The sequence below is a fragment of the Dasypus novemcinctus genome, chromosome 6 (assembly GCF_030445035.2).
Source record: "Dasypus novemcinctus isolate mDasNov1 chromosome 6, mDasNov1.1.hap2, whole genome shotgun sequence".
Lineage (NCBI taxonomy): Eukaryota > Metazoa > Chordata > Mammalia > Cingulata > Dasypodidae > Dasypus > Dasypus novemcinctus.
Window position 1 is genome coordinate 67,781,991 of NC_080678.1, and position 17,096 is coordinate 67,799,086.

Sequence of the window (17,096 nt, forward strand, 5' to 3'; positions counted from 1 at the left end):
CTGGCCTAACTAAAAAGAAAAATGTTAATTTGGCTTCATAGGAATAATTTGGGGAGGGAGATATAATTGATTTTGTAAAAACAATTTATAAGGTATATTGACTTTGTCAACCAAACCTTAATATAATTTTATGAGAAATTGCAAAATTTCAACTAGATATTCTTTGTTCACTTCACTTCCTTCCTTTCACTACCCTTCTTCCTCTCATACCCATTATTTTACTTCTGTAAATATAAATTACAGAAAAATAATAAAGGGGCAGTATATGTCATAGAACCATTTATTTGCTTAAATACATAATTGGACCTATATTTTCATAATTTTATGGTCATAGATATACATTTGTCTTATCTTTTTAAAAGTCACCTATTAATTTGGTGGTGGTAAAAAATGGAAGCAATATTAATCCTTGAAAGTGAAATAAAGAAATAGAATAGGGGAAATACAATGTAATTAATTGTTAAATGTACAGTTCCTTTTACCTTCTCCACTTGTAGATCTTTATATTATTTTATATTGGTTTTACATATTGCATTAACTAAGAGCTGTAGCTGCTGGTGAGCATAACTGTGTCTCCTCTGTTTTTTTGGGTCTCCTCTTTTATGTTCTTTTCTATCTGTTACTTACATATTTTAGTATGAATTAATATGTCAACATTATTAGTAACAATTCATAATGTTTTTTTTCATAATTTCTCAAAGTATTAATAGTCTCCAAAGAATATGGGACAGGATTAATCTGGTCCTATAATTGGATTTTTAAAATTATGCAAAGGGTTATTACACATACATACTCATTTTATGGATCGTCCTTCCTGGGCATGTGCACTTTTGTTGCTTGTACAGGGTGGCTGCCTAGGTATTATTATATTTGTAGTTTAAAATGAAGATTCTGGATAGATTATTAGGAAACCTTCTGAAGATGTGCTGTATGTTGGTGGTTTCCCTTATCCCTATTTTAAGTAGGAGTGTTTCTGTTTCTCCATATCTGCTGTGCTAAAATATACTTAACTTGCATACATGATGTGTTTTAGTTGTAGCTTTTTTAAAAAATGAAAAACCTTGATTTCTCATATGAAAGCATTATTAATTTGGGGACCCATGGCCAGGCTGTTCCTTCATTTAACTACTTCAGACCCTCACTGACCTGTGACAATACAAAACAGCCTTACCCCTACAGAATTCTATATTCTGCTTCTCTTTGCCATTTTTTCGTGCATATACATATTTCCATCTTCCTTTCCCTACTGAAAAGTAAGGATTTATCTATATATTGCCTTGTGTACATCTAAGCTCCCTGTACCGTTGTTATAATAGAGAAAAAATGCAAAATTAATATCCCCCTAAGGTGTCCCAGCTTTCGTAAGTATTACTTCTATGGCTAGGGCATTTATGACTACCTTATATATGCTTTCTGGTGTTTATGATGCTAGTCAGCAAGAGATCACATTTTAAAGAAATTACATAGGTAGAAACTACTAGATTTCCCTGTCTTTGTCTCTAACCATAGTTCTTTGGGGTAAATGAAAACAAACAAACAAAAGGTCTTCTCTCTTTTACATATTTAAAAGGATAGATTCCTTTGAATTTGAACTTTATCATATCTCTTTGAGTTATAAATCAGTTAGGACTTCTTGTTTATGCTTATTGATAGGTCAAGCAAATTTTAACTTTAGAAACAAAGTAGTATAAATGCCTAGTAGCACAGTGCTGTATTAGATAATCCTCAATGACATTTTCTGAAGCAAACATTTAAGAGGGATACCCAAAATTGTTACCTTTAATAGTTTTTATTAAAAGAATGTAAGTCATCACTCATTTTCACTGGCACGCAGCATAGTGGTAATACTATCAGGCAGACCTTTGTTAGAGTATAAGTCTTTCATATGTGAAACCTTAAGCAAATTACCAAACCTATTTTAGCTTCAAGATTTCTCATATAAAATGGATATAATAGTGCCTATTCTGTAAGATTACTGAAATAATTAAATGAAATAATATGACATGAATTTATCATAATTATTAATGTAAAACAGAGAATAATATTAACTGTTATTGTGAATGGAGTTTTAGTCTCCACATAATTCTTTAATTGAGCTACTGCTTTCTGTCTCTTTTTTGCTAATGTTTATATCTTTGTTGTTTTTCATAATTACTTCCAGTTGTATGCTATTTAGCTAGGATATCCTTCTTATGTCACCTCAACTTCATGAGAAGTTAGTGGAAATAATAAATTCTGATCTATAAATGAATGATACATTTTAAAATCACAGTTAAAGTATTATTCTAATCCCTTCTATTTTACTGTACCATCAGTAATTTCCTTGTCGACTGATACCTGCTTTGGAGAGGTATTTTCCTCAGAGCCCTCTTCTGTTCTTGCTTTACAATTTTTTTCTTTGTGATTTTTTTTCCTAAGGATAGATTTGTACTTGTACATGTGACCTCTGGATTCAACATGACCCAGATAAGACTATAAAGATGCTGTAAATTTTCATGAGTGGGTATTAAACCCAACAAAAGTAAATTAAAGTGCAAAAGAAACAAAAGCTTGAAAACATCAGGTCCTGTTAAACCAATTCATATTCTTGGTAGGGGTTCTAATTCTTTCCCAGGAAAGATCAGGAAGTTATTAGAGTAAAAGCCACATCAAAGGATATGTGACCAGACTCCCTCCAGTGGTAGAGTGACTGATGTGTCATAAGTAGTAACACTAGCAAATTGCTTTGTTGCCTAGGTAGGCAGGTCAGAAATTCACTCCCCATGAATCACTATCAAGGCAACTTCCAAGTCACTTGGTTTTATTTCTGCTGATAGGTTCCCCCATTTAGGCCCATTTGGCTTTTTTCTCTAACTTATGCAAGTATGGTTTCCTGATCACATTTATATTTTATCTGGGCCTTACTATTAGCCACAGCAAGTATAATCCTCCTAGTTTTTTATTTCCTTTCTCTGACCCTAGTAGATATATATTTTAAATTTTACTTTGTAGAATTTGTCTTTCTTGTGTTTGTTTTCAATTTCTGTTAAATTTCCCCATAAGAATCTTTTTGCCCTTTATTGAATATTCAAATTCTGTATTTACTAATCTAAAATATATGCCTCATTCTTTAACTGTTTAAAATACTTTATTATTACTAGCCTGTAACTAAATGACATAATGAGTAAGCTACATATACAGACACACACATTTATTTATACATATGAGAAGTAAAATAATCTTTGAGGAAAACCTAGCAGATATGTACAGAAGAGTTAAAGAGGCTAGGAAGGAAAAATAAGTAATAAGCATTAGTATATTCTCTGTAGGTAAGGATTAGAAGTGGCAGTGGTATAAAAAAAAATTTAAGGATAATTGCCAGGAATTCATAATTGATTGGATTTTCAGGCAGGCAGAATTATCAGGAGTAACTTCAGGATTTTAAGTCTGGGTAATCAGAAAAATCATTCGTAGGAACGAGAAAGGAAATACTGTTATACAGTATGATAACATTAAATTTTTACATTTCAAACTTTCGGTGTCAGTGGATATCCAACTATGTCCTAAGCCTTTTTCCAGGGACACTTCCCTCTCTCATGAATGTATTCCCGAAACTATTATATTCTGCCTTCTCATTATTGTTTCAACTTGGATCCCCAGAAGACTACCTACTACATTCTTTTTAGACTCATTTTTCTTGATTTCCACTCTTCAAAAGCAATAATACTTTGAAAAGCATTACAATTAAAAACCAAAAACAAAAAACTAACCATTTGACACTTTAGTGAGGATTTTGTAGAGATTTCTGAGTCATCTGCAGAAAGATAGTGTTGATGTCTAAGGAGACATTTTTTAGAAGGACTTCAGTACAAAATCAAAAGAACATTGAGTTAAGACAACCCCTTAGGAACTTATACATTCAATTCTTCTTGTGTTCTGAGAAGAGTTCTAGAATGGGGAGAAGAATCATTCATGGAAATATATATTCCACTAGGGAGACTAGAACTTAGGCGAAAAAAGAAAGATTAGGATTTGTCTTCAGTTTTAGAGTGACTTCTTATGAACTTCGTATTTCATCCATGAAGGAAAGAAGTGATCATATCCTGGGGAAGGCCAACTTTGAACCCCAAGGATTAAATAAATCTGCAATACAGGTCTGTTAAATTGGAAACAGGAGCTCCACATATTGAAGGTATTTAATAGATGTGAGTTGAAGAGTATCATACTCTGAATTGTAGTTAGTTTTGTTTGTGATATTATGACTAATTGAGCCAAATATGTGGTTCATTTAAAAGGGGCTGCTATGTGGTAATTTTTGGAGATATACTATTTATTGTAGTGTTTGTGGCAATTAGTATAAATAAATCTGTCTTTTTGTTTTCTATAGCCCGTGGGAGTGTTGCTATCTACTAATAGTATCAAAGGCTTGTGGTTTCCCTAGAAATAAGCCATTAAAGACAAAACAGAAACAATTTTTCAATATATTTGCTTTGATTTTCATGGAGAATAATATCTCATTTCCTAAGCCTAAATCAATGTTGGTTGTGGCAGTTTGAGATTATTTTATGAATCCAAAAGAAAGAAAGATTTTGTTTGTAAACTAACCTATTCCTCTGGGTATGATACCCTTTGATTGTGTTAAATTGAGTTTAGGTGTCTTTGATTACATAATCACCGGACATTGTAAATCCTCACAGGGCCTACATGATGGAATAGAGGAGAGTATGGGCCATGATGTGAACCAATGTATATGAGGTGCAGAGGTGCCCAAAGATGTACTTACCAAATCCAATGGATGTGTCATGATGATGGGAACGAGTGTTGTTGGGGGGGGGGAGAGGGGGGGTGGGGGGGTGGGGTTGAATGGGACCTCACATATATATTTTTAATGTAATATTATTACAAATTCAATAAAAAATAAAAAAAATTAAAAAAAAAAAAAAAGGAATCATACAATAAAAAAAAATAAAAAAATAAAAAAAAGATTAGGGCTTTTGATTTGGCTATATCAGTGGGTGTCTCCACCCCCTTTCTGGGTCTGATATAAACAGACACTCACAAAGACAGACACACAGGAAGAGAGAGCTCTCATTTTTGATCCTGCCATGTAACAGAAAGGAGATGGCACAAACAGCTGAAGCCCTGAGGAAAGATGAGACATTTTACCTGATAGTTTAAGACTGAGATTGGGAAGAGACCAGAACAACCAAGACTGATATAGAAGCCTGGAAGGAAACAAGCCCTATGCCAGGAGAAAAAGGACCATAGGATCACAAGTACAAAGCCTCAAGAAGCTGAGCCCAGAGTCTCAAAGGGAAAAGGAAGTCTAGAGTGGATGGCAGAGACTGGCCAGAGATCAGTGCCATCTTGCTTTAACATGTGGCAACTGACTTTGGTGCGGAAGCAACCTTGAGTTGAACTTTTTATGGCCTTGTAACTGTAAGATTTTATCCCAAATGAATACGCTTTATAAAAACCAACAGATTTCTGGTACTTTGTATCAGCAGCCCTTTGGCAGACTAACACACTGGTGAATCAGTTTTTAAAATTTTAAAAGATGAATGTTGCTGATCTTATCAGTCTTTAAAATTAAAAAAGCTGATATAAATGAAAATAATCATAATTTTGAGCATCTGCTACATGACAGGCTCTTATTGACTGCATTTCTACAGTTATGTCTATGAGAAAAAACAGGAGTCAGCAAATCACGTCCTTTGGGCCAAATCCACAAGCTGTTTTGTAAGTAAAGTTTTATTTGAAGACAGTTATGCCCATTTGCTTAAATTGTCTGTGGCTGTTTTCTTGCTACAAAGGTAGAGCTGAGTAGTTGTGACAGACCACATAGTCCACAAATCCTAAATATTTATTATCTGACACTTTACAAAAAAAAGTTTTGTAACATCTAATGCAGAAGATTGAGGAAATAAGTTTATCTCTCTTGATAGGAATAAGAATATTAAAAGAAGACTTTCTGGAAAAAAATTATAATCTCATTTTGTTTTTATATACTAACTGAATTTTGGGATTATGTAAATCCTTCAGAGCTTTGGAAAGCTGAAAAACCTTACCAGGCAATAGGCCAGTTTTGTGTGGGGTCAATCAGAGATGGGTGGTCCTCTGTGCTATTGGGTATGATAAGAAGTGAGATAAGCCCTTGTTTTAAATGGAAATCTATCTTTTATATAAATAAATTGAGAAAGCTGCTACTTATCCACCAGTATTTCCAGGTACACTTACAATTCTATTAATAGCCATGTAAAAGAGGTACCAAAGATGACGTGAACTTTGAGAAATACATATAGCTATATTGTTAACATATTACAAAGATTTATGTATTTATATAACAGCCTTCCCTCTGAACCAAACTCTCCTTGAAAAAGTCAAGATCTTATCTTCTGTAGTCTAGTGTTAGGATTCTCAAGCTATCTGTGGTAAAGTATCAGTTTTTTAAAAACTTCCAATCTGTCATTGACTTGATAATTTATAAAAATATAATAGTGAACTCTATAAAATTAAAATTGAAATGATAAAACACAAATGAATTTTTTAATCATTAGATTCAGGAGACATAAAAATCACTGTCAAATTTCTATAAAAGATTCTTAATGCTTAAACACAGTTTTTATCTTATCACCAACTGGTAACAGATAGTTTACAGACCATTACTTGTGAGTTGACCACACTTTAAGAAGCACTGTCTGTAGGACAGTGCTATTCTTTTAATGTTCAATAATTAATTTATAGGTAGTAGCCTTAACCAGTTATAATTTTTACTGTTTCTTTTTGTATTTTTTACTTGCTTGATATTTTTATTTTGTGATATATGCATTCTATTTTGTTATATATGCATTCCAACTCTAGGGTCTATGCTAACAAGGGAAAAAAGAATCCAAGAATGAATGTAACTTGGATTCTGCATTCAAACCATTCACAGTCCAAATAGGGAGACAATATACTTAATAGATAAATATACTACTATGTGATAAGTACAATAACAGTATAGAAGAGAAAGTGGTTAATTCGGTCTTGTCTATCATATGATTTCTTTGAAGAAGGGACATTTTTCTCGATACCAAAAGTAAAATACAAATTTCCCAGGAGAAGAAGTGAGAGAGGAGCATCTCTGGCAGAGAGAAAAAAAATATATTAGGGGCATGGAATGACATATGTTCTGAGAATACATACTATTTGATATTGCTGAAGGAAAGAATTATACTTGGGAAAATAAGCTTGAAAAGCTAGTTAAGGCTATCTCTAGATCATGCCAGGATTAAGAGTTTGGGCTTTATTTTCTTAATAAATTTAAAACCTTCTAGTTCTGTTAGTAAAGAATCTTTATTTAAATTTTAAAGTGATTTTGCAGAACGCTAACAAGGCAATATTTTATTAGTATACCTTTATCCCATCCTTTCAGTTTTATATAACATTAGGAAAATAAAAGAGAATAGCCAACACAATATTGAAGAACAGTCAGGTCTGACACTATCTTACTTCGAACTTATTGTAAAGCTACTGTGACATTGGCAAAAGAATAGATAAATAGATCAATGGAAAAGCATAAAGAGCCCAGAAATACACCTAACCAAATATAGACCGCTTATCTTTGACATAGAAGCAAAGCCAATTCATTGGAAAAAGGATAGTCTTTTCAACAAATTATGCTGGACCATCATCCACATGCAAAAAAACACATGAATTTTATGAATTTTAACACTACCTTTCACAAAGATCAACTCACAATGTATCATAGACCTATAGATAAATGCAAACTTTTATGAAACTTCTAGAAGACAACACTGGAGAAAATCTAGGTGACCCTGGATTTGGGATGATTTTGTAATATATCAAAATAATATAAAAAATGTGACAGATGAAAGAAAAAGTTGATAAGTTGGGTTTCATTAAAATTAAAGCTCCTGTTCTGTGAAAGACACTGTTGAGAGAATAAAAATCAATCCACAGACTGGGAGAAAATATTTTCAAAGCACATATCCACTAAAGGAGTCATAACCAAAATATGTAAAGAACTCTTAAAACTAAGGCTTACATATACAAACAACCCAATTAAAAAAGGAGAAAAATCTGAACAGATACTTCACAATAAAGATACACAGATGGCAAAGAGCATGTGAAAAGATGTTAAGCATCATATGTCATTATGGAATTGCAAATTAAAACAACAGTGAGATACCACTGCACACACATTAGAATAGCTAAAATCCAAAACACCGATAATACCAAATGCTGACAAGGATGTGGAGCAATAGGAACACTGATTCATTGATGGGGGAATGCAAAATGGTACAAACACTTTAGAAAACAGTCTGGTAATTTCTTACAAAGCTAAACATTGTCTTACCATACGATTTAGCAATTGTGCTTTTTGGTATTTACCCGAATGAGTTGAAAACATGTCCATACAAAAATCTGCATGTGAATATTTTTAGCAGTTTTATTCATAATTGTCAAAAAACTGAAAGCAACCAAGATGTCTTTCAGTTGTTGAATAGATAAACATCTATACAATGAAATATTATTCAACAGTAAAAAGAAATGCACTGTCAGACCATGAAAAAACATGGAGAAATCCTAAATGCATATTGCTAAGTGAAAGAAGCCAGACAGAAAGGCTACATACTGTATGATGCCAAGTATATGACATTCTGGAAAAGGCAAAACTACATAGAATAAAAAGATAAGTGGTTTCCAGAGATTGGGGAAAACAGGGAGGGATGAATACATGGAGCACAGAGGCTTTTTAGGGCAGTGAAACTATTCATTATGATACTGTAATGGTGGATACAAGACATTATCCATTAGTCAGAATCCATAGAACTGTACAAGAAAAAAAATGAACCCTAATGTGAACTGTGGACTTGAGTCAGTAATAATGTGCCAATATTGGTTAATTAATTGTAACAAAAGTACCACACTAAAAATGTTAATAGTAGGGGAAATTGTGTGACTTTGTGGATATTTGTAAACTTGAAGCCCAATTTTTCTGTATACCTAAAACTGCTCTAAAAATAGACAATTAACAATTAATTAAATGTACAGTAAAGCCAAAGTAAATATTATCTTAAAGAGCAGGTCTCCTGAGGGCTCTGGAGACATCTAGACACTATAGGCAGGGCAGACAGCTCAGGAGTTTGGCACCGTCCCAGTGAACCCTACTTTGGCATTTATGCTCTCCAGTGTGACACAGTTGGACTCAGTTGTGGTTTCCCTACACATGGCTCTTCTGCCCCTTCTATTTAAATCTATAGTTAGTACTAGAGTAGATAGATATATGTCCAAGAGACCTAAGTCTTTGGGCTGTTCATGTACCAGTTGGACCCTGAATCTCAACAAATTGCCACACATACTCTTCAGTTCATTGAACTCACCCAGTACAACTAACAAGGAAATGATGAGCAAGGACCACCCAAGGAACAAAGAGTCTGCAATTGTAAGTAAGATAAACCCATCCATCTGCCCCATGGAATCTAAACTGCCTCTCAATTAGAGGCGGAGTAGGCATCACCATTCCAGAATCCTCAGGATTAGGGAATGAATGATGGACTAGAGTAGACTTACTGTTATTCTACTATAGACTTCTAACAATGGAAGAACTTTTATCATTGATGTGGAGGCGGTGGCCACTGGAGGTTCTGAGGGGAGGGGGAAGGAAAAACATGTAATTTGGGGGCATTTTCAGGACTTAGGAATTGTTCTGAATGACATTGCAATGACAGGCCATTACATTTCTTGCAATGACTTAAAAAATGTGCGGGAAAGAGTGTAAACTACAATATAAACTATAATCCGCACTTAGTGGAAATGCTCCAAAATGAGGTCATCAATTATAACAAATGTACCACACTGATGAAGGATGTTGTTAATTTGGGAAAATGTGGGAGGAGAAGGGAGCAGGACATAAGAGAATCCCTAAATTTTTAATGTACATTTATGTAGTCTAAATTTTTTTTTAAATATGTAAAAATAAATAAATGCATAGTGAGGCCTTAATCTTTTTAATTTGTTCTGATGAGAGGCAGGACTAAGTATGCACACGAGCCTTGTCTGCAACAAATTGAACATAGCACAAAGTAAATAAGGTATATGTTTATAAAATTTACATGAGTTTATTTTGCTGCATCAAGTTTTTTAAAAAGCTCTTTTTATACATTGTGCCATTTTGTGCACTGGAGTCGCAGGCAAAGTTTTATTTTGATATCTGTCAAAAAATCACATATTACTGGTACAATTTAATGTATGCTATTTGTATCACAACTTAAAAATGTTTTCATAATTGTTAAAAAGGAAGTTAAATGATGTCTGCTGAACCCTTAATTACTTCTGTGTTGTTGTTTTTTTTAAGATTTATTTTATTTATTTCTTCCCACACCCTTGTTGTTTTTCACTTGCTATGTCTTTTTGTCTTTATTTCTTTGGATGGTACCGGGAGCCCAACTTGGGACCTCTGATGTGAGAGGGAGTTGCCTATTGCTTGAGCCACCTCCATTCCCTGCTTTGTTGTGTATCTCATTCTGTTTTTCCTCTTCACATCTCTTGTCATATTATCTTGTTGCATCAGCTTGCTGTCTTCTTTCGGAGGCACCAGGGTCCAAACCAGCAACCCTTCACATGCTAGATGGGAGCACAGTCACCTGAGCCATATCTGCTTCCCCTGTATTATTTCTCTTTAAACAATTTAAAATCATTGGTCTGTGGTTCTCAAAATTTGTTGGGCCCCAGAATCAACTGGTGAGCTTCACACAAATTGCTGGGTCCCACCCCCAAAGTTTTCTGATTCATTAGATCTGGGATGGAGCCTAAGAATTTGTTTTTCTAATAGACTTTTAGTTGATCATAATATCTATCTAAGAACCACACTTGGAGAACCACTGCTGTAGGTAGTATAACCTAAGATGAAGCTCTAAAGTAGAGAAGAGATATTAGATAATTTGATTTTAAAAGATAGTATTCCCACATCAGTTTTTGGGAATGAACTAAGATATTGAGCTCAGGTAGTTTAACCACTAGGCAATTAAGGATCATCAGTAAAATTGTTGAGAAAAGGTAGATAAAGAATCAGGGTAGAGGGAAACGGACTTTGGCCCAGTGGTTGGGGCGTCCGTCTACCACATGGGAGGTCCGCGGTTCGGGCCCCGGGCCTCCTTGACCTGTGTGGAGCTGGCCCATGCGCAGTGCTGATGCGCGCGGGGAGTGCCCTGCTACGCAGGGGTGTCCCCCGCATAGGGGAGCCCCACGCGCAAGGAGTGCACCCATAGGGAGAGCCGCCCAGCTTGAAGGAGGGAGCAGCCTGCCGAGGAATGGCGCCGCCCACACTTCCTGTGCAGCTGACGACAACAGAAGCGGACAAAGAAACACGAAGCAGCAAATAGACACAGAAAACAGACAACCGGGGGAGGGGGGGAAATTAAATAAATAAAAATAAATCTTTAAAAAAAAAAAAGAATCAGGGTAGAATTGAACAACATTTCTGAGGCAAAAATCTCTTGACATTGTGATCAAACTAGAAGAGTGAAATATGAAAAAGCATTATTGAGGGTGGCTAAATTTGCCAGATTAGGAGATTGGGGACATTCTGATATCAGTAAATGAAGTAAGAATTGCTCAGTGAAGGGAATGTGAAGGAGTAGGCTTGAGAGGAAGCTAGTAAAGTCATTTCTGGACAAATTATTTCCTATGGAATATCTAGAGGGAAATGTCCAGAAGGCTGTTAGAAATCTGTGGCTCAGAGAGTTTTAGGATAAAGATGTAAATTTGATATATTTGTTCATTTGAATAAATAAATTTGAATGCTGGTTTTTGTGGTGTCTGAAAGAGTGTTTGAAAATGACTTGATGTAAGTACATTTGTTTGGGTGTGGTTATTTTTGGCATTTAGCACAGAAGGAAAAGACATAATTGACCTAAACTTTGTACTCAATAGATTTCTCCCCCTTATTTTAATGGGCAACAGAATTAAATGTATGCTTTTCTGAGTATTCTTTGGAAACATACTGGATTAATTTTCTCTTCTTGGCAACATAATCTACAGTACATTAAATAAAGGAACTACTGGAACTCAAATCAGCCAGAAAATGACACTGTAGTCTAAAGAGAAATTTTTACCAAGGCTATCATTTCTAAGGCTTTCATGCTGAACTTGTTTTTCAAAATTTTCTTTTGACATTGAACTTACACATTTTAGTGTTCACTGTGGTATTAAGATCTAGCCTAAATAAGACATAGTCTTTTTTTTTTTTAGATTTTATTTATTTATTTATTTCTCTCCCCTTCCCCCTCACCCTGGTTATCTGTTTTCTGTGTCTATTTGCTGTATCTTCTTCTTTGTCTGCTTCTGTTGTTATCAGCGGCATGGGAATCTGTGTTTCTTTTTGTTGTGTCATCTTGTTGTGTCAGCTCTCCGTGTGTGCGGCGCCATTCCTGGGCAGGCTGCACTTTCTTTCGCTCTGGGAGGCTCTCCTTATGGGGCGCACTCCTTGCTCGTGGGGCTCCCCTACACAGGGGACACCCCTACATGGCATGGCACTCCTTGCACTCATCAGCACTGCGCATGGGCCAACTCCACACAGGTCAAGGAGGCCTGGGGTTTGAACCACAGACCTCCCATGTGGTAAACTGGCGCCCTAACCACTGGGCCAAGTCCGCTGCTAAGACATAGTCTTTTAATTACATTTAATATTTCTTTTTGGAGTTTCCTTGTGTTTCAGCTTAGATAAGTCTTCCATTTTAATAAATATAGTTTTTGTATAACTCTTTTCAGACTTTACTAAGGCAGGGTGTTTGAGCATATTTTTATGTAGTTCTAATGCAATTAGTTCAGTATATCTGATTTTAATTTCCTTGGGGCTTGATGTAGCTCTTTTTGTTATTTTTAGAGATTAAAAAAAGGGAAAGCCTCATTAAAAAGCAGTGGTTCTGGAATTTACTGTTTACCCTACTTGTTTTGCTAAAACATTTACTAATTGAAATTCTAATAACATTTACAGTAATAACATTTAAGGTTGAAATAATGGTAAACGTTCCAAATACAATCTAGCCACCTTTCTTAGATTCACACCATGTATTGTACGAGTAGTGTCACTTTAAGAGATTTGTAAATATTTCTAAGCCCTTCATATGGATTAGCAACCATTGAAATTTTTTTCATTGTCTTCATATTAGTTTGAAGGAATTTTTTTGCAATTTTTTTGCCTCTAATAATACTTTCCAACATTTGTTTTCTGAGAAAGACCACTTGGCTTCATTATGTGAAAATATTTTAATAAAAATCTGAAATATATTTCCCTGGATAGATACATGCATAATACTATTTAACACAGATAATATATATATTGTGAGTATATGTATATTTATTTATTTACAACATTCTTTAAAATGCAGATGTGTCATATTTATGAAATCTGAAATCTAAATTTATAAAACAAATTAATCTTGGAATAATTATTTTTTCTACAATAGTTTTCTATAATTTCTCTAGTGTTCTTAATTGTTTTCTTCAGAAGAATTTGACAGAATACCAAATGGCAGTGAAATGTGATATCAAATAAATTGTCTTAAAGAATAACTTCAAAAATTACCTGTGAAATTTTTGAGAGGAAATATATACAAATGTTGAAAATTCAAAGACTTAACATTTTTTAGTTTTATCTATATAGGCCATGTCAAAGGTTAACTAAATTGTGATTTGGCTGACAATGAAATTATAATAGCACTCTGTGAGGGTGCATTTATGTCATTTACCCATGAGTTTGCAGAGCTCGTTGCCCAGCATTTCTATCAACATTCCTTTATCATTATTTACTTTTCTTTGAGCACACAGAAATCTTGTGAAATGTCAAAAATATTATATTTAAGTAAAAAGGACTCCTTAGAAAGCTGTGTGTTGATGAAAGAAAAGGGAAAGAAAAAGGGATTTTGACCAAAAGAATAATTTTCATTAAATTTAAAAAGGTTTGCAAATTTTTTTGTTAATTAATGTTATTTATTAACATTATATTTTAAGTTATCATGTAATTTATAGGGAAGCGGACTTGGCCCAGTAGACAGGGCATCCACCTACCACATGGGAGGTCTGCGGTTCAAACCCTGGGCCTCCTTGACCTGTGTGGAACTGGCCCATGTGCAGTGCTGATGCACGCAAGGAGTGCCGTGCCACGCAGGGGTGTCCCCTGTGTAGGGGATCCCCATGAGTAAGGAGTGCGCTCCATAAGGAGAGCCGCCCAAAGCAAAAGAAAGTGCAGCCTGCCCAAGAATGGCACTGCACACGCGCAGAGCTGAGGCAGCAAGATGACGCAACAAAAAGAGACACAGATTCCTGTGCCACTGACAACAGAAGCAGACAAAAACAAGAACACACAGCAAATGGACACAGAGAACAGACAACTGGGGGGAGGAGGGGAAGGGAGAGAAATAAATAAAATAAATCTTAAAAAAAAATAATTTAGGGAAATGGACTTGGCCCAGTGGTTAGGGCGTCCGTCTACCACATGGGAGGTCCGCGGTTCAAACCCCGGGCCTCCTTGACTCTTGTGGAGCTGGCCCATGCACAGTGCTGATGTGCGCAAGGAGTGCCTTGCCACGCAGGGGTGTCCCCTGCGTAGGGGAGCCCCACGCGCAAGGAGTGCACCCGTAAGGAGAGCTGCCCAGCGCAAAAGAAAGTGCAGCCTGCCCAGGAATGGCGCCGCCCACACTTCCTGTGCCGCTGATGACAACAGAAGCGGACAAAGAAACAAGACGGAGCAAATAGACACAGAGAACAGACAACCGGGGGAGAGGGGGAATTAAATAAATAAATAAACAAATCTTTAAAAAAAAATTTATATTACCAGAATTTATTTAAATTACTTATTTTTTTAAAGATTTATTTATTTTCCCACCTTACCCTCTCTCCCACCCTGCTTTTTTTGCTCTCTCTCTCTATTCACTGTGTGATCTTCTGTATTGGTTTCTCTTTTTGTCTTCTCTTCTCATTTTTTTCTCCACTAGGATTCACTGGGATTCGATCCTGGGGAGCTCTGATATGGAAAGAGGTTTTGTCAGCTGCGCCACCTCAGTTCCTGGTTTCTGCTGAACTTCACCTTGACTCTCCCCTTAGTCTGTCTTTTGTTGAGTCATCATCTTGCTGTGTGACTCACTTGCGCAGGCACTGGCTCATCATGTGAGCACTTGGCTCACTTCCCGGGGACGCTTTCTCTTCTTTTTCACCAGGAGGCCCCAGGGATCGATCGAACCCAGGTCTTCCCAAATGGTAGGCAGAGGCCCTATCACTTGAGCCACATCCACTGCCCTTAAATTACCTTTAAAATGACTTTTATTGCCCCATATTTTCATTTAGAGAGTGCAAAATAGTTACTTTCTGTTGTACTCTACTGCATATTATGGGGAAATTATTTCTTTATCTTAATTTCTCCAGCGAAATTTTTTTCAATACAGTGTTGAGTAGCAGTGGTAAACACCAGGTATCTCTGCCTTGTTACTAATCTTAGGAGAATGCTCTCTTTCTCCATTGAGTATAATGTTAGCTGTGGATTTTTTCATAAACGCCCTTTATCATGTTGAGGAAGTTTCCTTCTATTCCTAATTTCCTGAGTATTTTGTCAAGGAAATGTGCTGGATTTTGTCAAATACCTTTTCTGCATCAATTGAGTTGATCTTGGTTTTTTTTTTCTTTTATTCTGTCAATGTGCTATATTACATTGATTTTCTTATGTTGAACCACCCTTGTGTTCCTAGGTTAAATCCCACTTGGTCATGGTGTTTAATTCTTTTCATATGCTGTTGGATACGGTTTCATATGCTGTTGGATTTCATTTAGTATTTTTTTGAGGATTTTTCCATCTATTTTCGTAAGGAATGTTGTTCTATAATTTTTTGTGTATGCTGTTATTATCCGACTTTGAAATTAGGGTGATGCTGCCCTTGTAAAATGACTTAAGATGTATTCCCTCCTCTTTAATTTTTTGGAAGAGTTTTAGAAGTATTGGTGTTAATTCATCTTTGAACATTTGGAAAAATTTATCAATGAAGCCATCTGGCTTTCATTTATTATTGATCTGTTGAGATATTCTATTTTTCTTTGAGTCAGTTTAGATAATTTGTGTGTTTATATTGATCAATCAAAAGATCAATTTTATATTGATCTTTTCAATAATTAACTTTAGGTTAATTGAGTCTCTCAGTTGTTTCTCTGTTCTTCATTTTTCTGTGCTATAATCTTTATTTCCCTCTTTCTGCTAACTTTGGGTTTAGTTTGCTCTTGTTTGTCTAGTTCTTCCAGATGTGAGATTAGGTTACTGATTTGAGATCTTTCTTCTTTTAAATGTTAGCATATATAGCTACAGAGTTTCAATTTGAGCATAGTGCCTTTGCTGCATCCTGTAAGTTTTTGTATGATATACTTTCATTTTTATTCATCTCAAAACATTTTCTAATTTCCCTTGTAAAGTTGTCTTTGATCCATTGCTGAAGAATGTGCTGTTTAATTTCCACATATTTGTGAATTTTCCAAATATTCCTATTCCATAACAGATCAAAATTTTAAACATTTAGAAAGTGAAACCATAAAAACTCAAGGAGAAAACCTGAAATAATATTTAAAAATATATAATCTTGGAATATAGAAGGCCCTTAAGGTATGATACAAAGCCCAGAAATCATAACAAAAAAAATGGATAAATTTGATTGCAGGAAAAAAGAAAAGTTAAAAAAACAACAAAAATTCCTATAAATGTAAGATAAAAAAACAAATGACTCTTAGAGTGTATCCAGTTAGTGACATAATCACAGAAGAAATATTCCATGTGCCTTGAAAACATAGCAACTAGAACTACATCCTAGGAGATATATGCTTAAGGGAAAAACAGTAAGAAAGAAACCCTTTAAAACTGTTTATAATAATAATCATTGTTGGCAGTATGTTGTAATTCTGAGACTATTACATATTGTAGGATTAAAAAATGAATAAGTATTACTCTAAATCTATCATTCCTGGTACCCTTAAGAAACAGGCAAGGGAGAAAGGAAATACAAATATAAGATAAAAAGCTTAAATAAAAACTTTGTAGTCCTCAATTTGAATTAGAAACATAAATTGAACTTATTTCC

General features: G+C 34.9%; 1 protein-coding gene across 7 annotated transcripts in view; it reads left to right on the forward strand.

Moving 5' to 3' along the window:
- PHYHIPL (phytanoyl-CoA 2-hydroxylase interacting protein like) overlaps nucleotides 1–17,096 on the forward strand; it is a 263,987-nt gene that overhangs the window by 192,081 nt on the left and 54,810 nt on the right. The window contains exon 1 of one of the 7 annotated variants that reach the window (XM_058298885.2): nucleotides 4,083–4,171. The exons of the other annotated variants lie outside the window; for them this stretch is intronic. The gene's annotated coding sequence lies outside the window, so the exon portion shown is untranslated. Of the gene's footprint in view, nucleotides 1–4,082; nucleotides 4,172–17,096 lie in introns of those variants that run through there. 7 annotated transcript variants of the gene reach the window in all.